Below are 8726 nucleotides of genomic sequence, written 5' to 3'. Positions count from 1 at the left end.
GAGGTAAACTTCTTTCACCCTCCTAATTATAATTTGATTACGGGAAAAGGCTTAGATAGTATTGATGAACAAAGGATTGAATTAGAGAAATCTTGTGAAGAGGTGGAAGTCCCTAGAAATAGAAGAACGGGGGTTGGTTATGCTTTGTCAAGATCTTTGGAAGCATCCTTGCCTAGGTTGCCATCTACTCCTTCACTTGAGTGGGTAAGATTCATTTCTATTAGCTTTATTGTCACGCTTGAGTATGGCTTGCTTGAAACGGATGGTCAACTTAGGATGTTTTGTGGGATGAAGCATAAGCGAAAGATGTTTCGTGGTTGGCGTTGCAAATCAAGGCTCATTTTGGTTGATACTTCAAGAGTTGAATACAAAGGTGGAAATAGTGCTCAAATAGATGGGTATAGGAGGATTGTTGGGCACTTCATAGAGAATTCATCTTGTTCACCACCCGGATGGACTAATAATGATGATCAACCTCAAGACGGGTGTGAAAACAAAGTGTGGGATCCCGGATTACAAGAAGAGGACCAACTTTGGGAGCCCCAAGCTTGTGAAAAACTCCATCAAGACTTGGCTCAATCCATGAAGAATCTTGGGGCACAATGGAGAACCAAGTATTGGTGGGAGTTCCAAGATGAATACAAGCACAAGCCACCTTGATAAGAAGCTCCCCATAAGTCCAACTTAAGGACAATAAATAAAAGTGCTAGGTGGGAGACACCCCACCATGGTAAACTCTTTCCATACTCTTTTAGTTTGTTAATAAGTGAATTGAGTTGCCATTGTAGGTAGATTCTCATTTTCATTTTTATCTTTTGTAAATATTGGTAGAATTAGTTTAATTTCTTGTTTTTATTGTTTTATTGAGTTTAGTTAGTAGTATAGTATGTTGAATAAGGTTCTAGGGTGTTTTGGTAGCTGTTTGGAGGATTGAAAGGCTTGGATTGGTGTAAGAACTTAGAAAAAAATTTTGAAAAACAGAACACCATCCACGCGTGTGCGCACATAACGCGTACACGCACCTGAGCATTTTTTGACCATCCACGCGGACGCGCACTGTACGTGTACGCGTGGATGCAAAATACCCCAGCCAAAAACCCGAGAGTTAGGCCTGCACTGTGCGAACATTGGGCCTAAGGCACAAGTCTATGCACGCGTGCGCGCACTTGGCGCGTACGCGCACACGATCTTAAGTTCGCAATGCATGCGTATGCACGCTGTGCGCGCGCGCGTCGATTGCACGATCCACACTCCTGGTACTTTTACCCGAGAGTTGTGCTAGACTTGGGCCGACATTATGCCTCCGGCCTAACTCGATGCACGCGTGCGCGCACCTAGTGCGTACGCGTCTTTCAACCAATATGCCCATTGATGCGTAAACGTGCATGACGCGCACGCGTCGGTAAAAAAAAAGAGTTTTTTTCTCTCCTTCCATTTTCTTTTGCTTATCACATTCGCATACTTCTACTCTTCCCATTTTCATTTAGTTTTTGTAGCATGTTTTCGTTTTTTTTTAAGTCATTTCAATAATGGTGTTGAAGTCTTATACTCAATTATTGAGACTCTCTTGCTTTATCTTGGTGCTTTGTGACCTGTTTAACATTAATTGAAATGTTTTGTTCCACACACAAGGTAGTGCTTTAGTCCTTCCTAACTCATTATCCTTTGTTTTTGTGCTTCTTCATCATTGAGTTAGGTTGGGACCAAATGCCCTCATGCTTATCACTAATCTTGTTTGTGTCAATTCTTATTTGATCTTGATGCTCAATATGTTTTTCATGCTTTAACTTTACTCTTGCATCAAGTGTTAGTTGATATGCCGTGGCTTATATTATTTTCTCTTTTACATGCTTTGCTACCATGTAGTGGAGAACCATACCTTTATTTGGCATTAGCCCCCGCCTATGTTCTATTTGCTTTGATATCTTTGTTATAGGCTTCACTTTCTTTCTTTTTCTTTCCTTTTAGGTTGGCCACCAAGAAGGGAAAAAGGAAAAGTTTCTAAATGTGGCAACAAACAAGTCATCCGCACAACCTTTTGAAGGAGCTCATCAATTGTAGCAACCCGTCCACATTGCTCTTCTTTGCATGCACCGAGGACGGTGCAATCTTCCAGTGTGGGGAGGTCGTCGACCGATCTCCATGGGTAACAATTTCCTTTTCAACACCAAATTTTTTTTTCTTTGTTAGATTAGCTATTGCATTTGCATGATAGGTTACATGTTAGTTAGAATTTGTACATATTTTACTACCTTCTTTCTTATTAGGACTACTTGGTTAGGGTGATGATTTTCTTTCCAAGAAACTGTTTTAGGGCACCCTACCAATTTGAAAAAAGAAAATTTGTGAAACTTGCTTGAAAGAATTTATTTTGGAACATGATTTTTGAGCTAAGAACACAAGCATGTGAGTTTTGAGCCTAATTGTGTGGTTACATCTTATAACCACTTATTTTCCTTCTTGTGTGTAATTATTCTCTTTCTATGAATGTGATCTTTGATTTGTTTGATTCTTTATGTCCATTATTTTGTGTATTCATGCATTTATATGATTGAGGCCATCATTTCATTTAGCTTACTTACCCAAAAAGCCTTACCTTTTATCATCCATTGTTAGCCAATTTGAGCCTACGCTTAACCCACTTTGTTCTTAATTTAGCACATTACAAGCCTTAAAGCGAAAAACAATAAATGTCCTTAATTTGGATCTTTGATTGGCTTAGGCTAGTGTGTGTGAGTATCATTCAAGTGTGGGAACCTTGGGACATTGGGTGAATAAAAGGGTAGTTTTGTATTATCAGTGTAAATATTGGGAATTGGGTACATACTCATGTATTGATCAAATGTAAAACCTCACGCATTGATGCTCTTGTATATAAAAAAAATGAGAAAAAGAAAAGAAAAAAAACAATATGAAAAAGAAAAAAATATAGAAAAAGAAAGAAAAAAGAAGAAAAAGAAAAAAATAAAAAAGGGGACAAAATGCCCCAAAGTAAAACTCAAATAAAAGTCAATGCATATGTGTTATGAATCAAATAAGAATGCATGAGTATGTGGAAAAGTGAAGAATGGGTAGTTAGGTTAGAACTTAAGTGTATAGGATGTCATAGGTTAGGTGGAAAGTCTAAGCCTATCAAAGATTCAAACTTCAAGCTCACTTGACCAAATATGCATCCTACCTTAACCCTAGCCCCATTACAACCTAAAGAAAAGACCTCATGATAATTGTATGCGTGCATTGAATAATTGTTGATTGTTAGATGAAAAACAAATCTTGAAAAGCATGATTAGGGGAGAATTGAGTGAATCAACCCCAAACACTGAGCAACTAGAGTGCAAACACTTCCGGTGAGGGTTCGATGCTCAATTCCTTAATTCCCGGCTTTCACGAGCGTTCTTCTTGCAAGTCTATGTGAACTTCATGTTTATACTTCAATTGGTAGGACTCATGAATCGTTATATGATCTTATGCCCTACTTGTGCATGTATGTCTTGGAGAATGATTTATTTTTTTAACCAAGTAGGTAGAATCATTTTGCATTTAGTTGCATGCATATAGTTTCTTTGCTTTGAATAAGTGTCATATCCCTTATTTCATTCTTGGTTTAGCATGAGGACATGCTAAGGTTTAAGTGTGGGGAGGTTGATAAACCCCAATTTGACGGTTTATCTTGTATTGAATTTAGAGTATTTTATGACCTTTTACCCACATTTATTCAATGAAATAGCATGGTTTTATAACTTCTCCCTTAATTGTGCTTAAGAGTGAAAACATGCTTTTTAGGACTAAAAATAGCTAAATCTAATTCTCCTTGATTTCATTAGATGCCTTGATATGTTTGTTAAGTGATTTAAGGTTTATGAGGCAAAGATTGGATCAAGGGAATGAAGAAAGAAAGCATGAAAAGTTGGAGAACTCATGAAGAAATGAAAGAACTGGAAAGCTGTCAAGCCGACCTCTTCGCACTTAATCGACCATAACTTGAGCTACAGAGATCCAAATGATGCGGTTCTAGTTGGGTTAGAAAGCTAACATCCGGGGCTTCAAAATGATATAAGTTTTGCCATAGTTGCTACACGTATGGTGGCGCGCACGTGCATAGTACGTGCACGCACCGTTGCTGCCACCTGGTTCACTTAAAGCAAAACGTGGCCAGCGAATTCTAAAGCCTTGTGGGCCCAATCCAACTCATTTCTGATGCTATTTAACCCAAGGAGTGAAGAGGAAAACATATGTTAGTTACCATTAGTCATAGTTTAGTTCTAGAAGTTAGTTTCTAGAGAGAGAAGCTCTCACTTCTCTCTAGGATTAGGATTAGGATTAGGTTTAGTTCTTAGATCTAGATTTTAATACATCTTCTTCTACTTCTATCTTCTCAATTTCTTGTTGTTACATTCATTCTCCTTCCATTTTTTTGTTGTAATTTCCTTTATGTTGTTCTTGTGTTTTGTTGTAGATCTACTTTTGTTTCTTCTACTCTCTTTCAATTCAATCAAGGTAATTCATAATAAATGTGTTTCTTTTGATTGTTATTGTTAATTCATTTCAATAATTGTTGTTAGATTCTATTCTTGTTATCAATTTACTATGCTTTCCTTTTATGCCTTCCAAGTGTTTGATAAAATTCTTGGTTGGATTTTAGAGTAGAGTTTTATGTTCTTGGCTTGGAAAGGTAACTTAGGAACTCTTGATTTACTAATGTCCAAGTAATTGATGATTGGGATCCATTGACTCTAGTTCTCACTAATTGAATTAGTGGAGAGTTAGGACTTATGGACTAGGATTGATATAGCTCATTTGACTTTCCTTTACTACTAGTTAGAGGATGATTTAATGAGATTAATCATTGCCAATTCTCATATTGTGGTTAGTGATTAGGATAGAGATCCTTGACCACCAACCCTTGCCAAGACCTTTTTAGGCCTTAGTTTACTTTCTTGCCATTTATCTTTCATACTTCTTATCAAAACCCCAAAATAATTCACAACCAATAACAAGACACTTTATTGTAATTCCTAGGGAGAACGACCCGAGGTTTGAATACTTCGGTTTATAAATTTAGGGGTTTGTTTCAGTGACAAACAACTTTTTGTATGAAAGGATTATTGCTTGGTTTAGAAACTATACTTCGACGAGATTTTATTTGAGAAATTCTAAACCGTCAAAAATCCATTCATCACGTGCGCGTCACGTCTCGCTGGTCAGCTTCATTGTTTCTTTGTGTTCTTTCCATTTTTGCAAGCTTCCTTTCTGTTCTCCAATCCATTCTTGCCCTATAAGGCCTGAAACACTGAACACACAGATCACGGCATCGAATGGTATAGAGGGGGATTATAATCTAACAATTTAAAGGCTTAGGAAGCAGGTTTTCAATCATAATATTATATCAGGAAGGTAAATGTATAACATGCTAATTACATGGATAAATGTGGGAAGAATCTAATGAATACCACTCAATTGAGTACAAGATAAACCGTAAAATAACGGTTTATCAGTGAATCAGTAGCAGGGGATAGTTTTTTGGGTGTATAGTTACAAAATATGGGTGTAAAGCTTATTTTTTGGGTGTATTTCTGAATTTTCTTGTGTTTGACATTTTACTTTTTATATATTTTCAGATGCTGCTGTTTGTGTTATAAATTATTGTTTTGTTTAGGTTTTATGGTTTAGGATTTTCTGGTTTAGGATTTAGGGTTAGGGTTTTTAGGGTTTAGGGTTTTAGGGTTTATGTTTTAGAGTTTAGGGTTTAGGGTTTAGGGTTTAGGGTTTAGGCTTTTAGGGTTTTTAGGGTTTAGGGTTTATAGTTTAGGATTTAGGGTTTAGGGTTTAAGGTTTTAGGATTTATGGTTTAGGATTTTAGGAATTTAGGGTATATATTTGGGTGTACACGGGTGATATTTGGGTGCATAATTTAAGTAACTGGGTGCATTATTTGGTTTGGTTTTGTTTTCCTTTATTTTCTATATACCTGTAATTTACAGCCTTTGAATATAGCACAGACAGTTTATTTATGCAAACAAATTTTATAATACAAATGAATAAAAAATTTTCAAAATTTACAAGTGTTCAAACTATTTCAAAACTACATAAAACTGAAGTCAATCACTGACACTTTCAATATCATAAGAATCTAATTGACAGTATTGACTTAACAAAGCTGCAGATGGCTTCGACAATCTCATTATTTCACTTCCCTTGATCGCTGCATCTCTGTCATGATTCATGTCATGAAAAAGAATTCGTGAAGCAAATTCAACTCTGTAGTGGTCGACCTCCGCCTACAGTTTGAAAGAATATTATTTGAATTAAATCTGTTAATTTAGAAAAGTAATAGAGAGATATATAGTTTTAAATATAATTATCTGAGTCCAATTGTCCCACTCATATTTTCCCTTTTTAACGTTTTGAGACTCAATTATTTCAAGCCATTTCATCACATAAATAGCACAATCATATCTGAAAACCAAAAATAATTTAGCAAATTAAAATAGGACAGGAATTGAAAATACAATATTTCAAAGTGAAAGATATGTACTCTCTTTGGCCTGAAATGTCAATGTAATGAGGCTCAATTTCACGATCTTTTCTTTTGAGAGATGCCCCTAGCATATACTCTAATTTTTGAAATCACATACCCCTAAAAATAAAAAACAAAGCCGAATATAAGAAGGAATAAGTCAAATGAATCAATACACCCAAATATAAACAATATACACCTTACTTTGATTTGAAATGCACCCAAATTTCATAACGCAAAAAATATACATGTCCAACTTACAATAAACTTATTTAGCTTCATTATGTCTTTGGAGGGATACGTCTTGTGGTAGGGGTCTAGTATATAAAACTTTTTCTTTCTTAGATCAGCCATCCACATCCACCAATGATTGAATAGCAAACAAGCGCAAAAATCTAAAACATCTCCACATTGAACAGTATTTTAGTTTAATTCATAGATAACCAAATAATTGTGATGAGAAGTTTTAGAAATGAAAACTTACGTATGGATGTGATGCTAATTTTTTTCGGTCCAAAAAGGGTAAAAACATTGGGTAATCTTCAACTTTAAATGGCTTTTTTGACTTTGGCTGTAAGAACTCCCCATTTGGATGATTGCCAATTGCCATGTTCTGCAGTATTTGTGAAACACCTAAAGAAATGTTTAATGCACCCAAAAGATAACAAAATACACCAAAAAATTTATACATTGCACCTTACCACAATATTAGGTGGCAGACAGTAAATTTCTTCTTGGAATCTTTTAATATTTTGTTGGTTGAGGATCAGGCACATGGCAGTGACAATCTAGAAAAACAAAACAGCCAAATTAATTACATCAATCAATATTTGCAGTCACATGTCATAACATAATCATTAATCTTATTCTAATCTTACGTCAGTTTCAATATATGTTTTAGCTTTTAAGGATGCAAAGACAGCACTAAGGTTTCTTGGGCGTTCAGTGTGCAAAGTGAATCATATTCATCAGTGTAGTCCTACCCGTATGTCCTGATACGTGTCGCCCAGAGGTAGTATTTTTCTTTCATTTCGGGTGACATAAAATTTCTCTTCAAAGGAGTTTTAAATTTCTCAAAAATCTAGCCCACGGTTTGCTTTGCAGTTGGCGGAGTTTTACCTTCTGAGAAATCTGTTATTTACTTTTCTCCACTCTTTGCAATCTTTTCCACCAGCACATCTAATTCTTCTATTAATATTGTGGTTTTTGGACTTTTTACCACCTGAGCTTCTGCTTGCTCAACACCTTCTTGCATCTGTGTTTCTTCTTGGCTTGAATCAGTCAAGCCAAGGCTGAATGATGGCAATGGTAGTTCTTTGGGTACATAGGACGCTGTCTTGGCCATCATTAATAGTGCAGCAGTAGTCGCTTCAGGGGCTGGATCCCTGTGTGTTGACATAAATCGTACTATGAGAATAAGAATAAACGAATGGTATCAAAAATCAGTTTCTATTTTGACAAACTTACATTTTAGATGGAGTTGGTGGCATTGTTGGTGTGCTTTCATCAACTTTTTGGGGTTCTAGAGTGCCGTGGGGTTAGAGAAAATGAATCAGACTATAAAAAAATCAATTTTAACTCAATTTTCAGGATATATACCCAAATAAGATAACAATATACCCAAAGAATAACGAAATGCACCTAAATAAATTTACTCACCTCTCTGTTGGGGGGATGGTTCAAATGTTGGCACAGGACTTTCTGATGTTGACTGGGATGAAAGGATGCATACTTGAATTGAAACTCTAAACATGACAAAAATTAAATGTTAAGAAAACCTTTTTAAAATACATTAGAGGGTTGAAATTTAGTTATAAAACTTACATATCAAGCGGTTGAGAGGATGGTCAAAAAACGATGATCTATTGTTGAGCTGGGTCACTTAATAATTCTTCTTGCTGACTGAACCTGAGATACACCCAAATAAGATAACAATGCACCCAAATAATAACTAGATGCACTTGAGAATGCTTTTTTTTTGAGAACTTACGTAGTTGCAGATTTTTATTTTTTTTCTGCCTTTTTTTTCTTGAATAAAACTTAAAAGGGCTTTTTGTTCTAAAAAAATATACAGAATTAGAAGAATAGGGTAAAAAAAGAATTTAGAAAATGGTATAATAAAAAAAATTACATAATCCGAAGGTTTGTTTACACTACTTTGCTCTGTTTGTCCTTGAAATAAAGGATCAGTCTCGGTTGCTAAGCTCAC

Source organism: Arachis hypogaea, chromosome 3 (assembly GCF_003086295.3).
Source record: "Arachis hypogaea cultivar Tifrunner chromosome 3, arahy.Tifrunner.gnm2.J5K5, whole genome shotgun sequence".
Taxonomy (NCBI): Eukaryota; Viridiplantae; Streptophyta; class Magnoliopsida; order Fabales; family Fabaceae; genus Arachis; species Arachis hypogaea.
Note: the sequence above shows the minus strand (reverse complement) of the source record.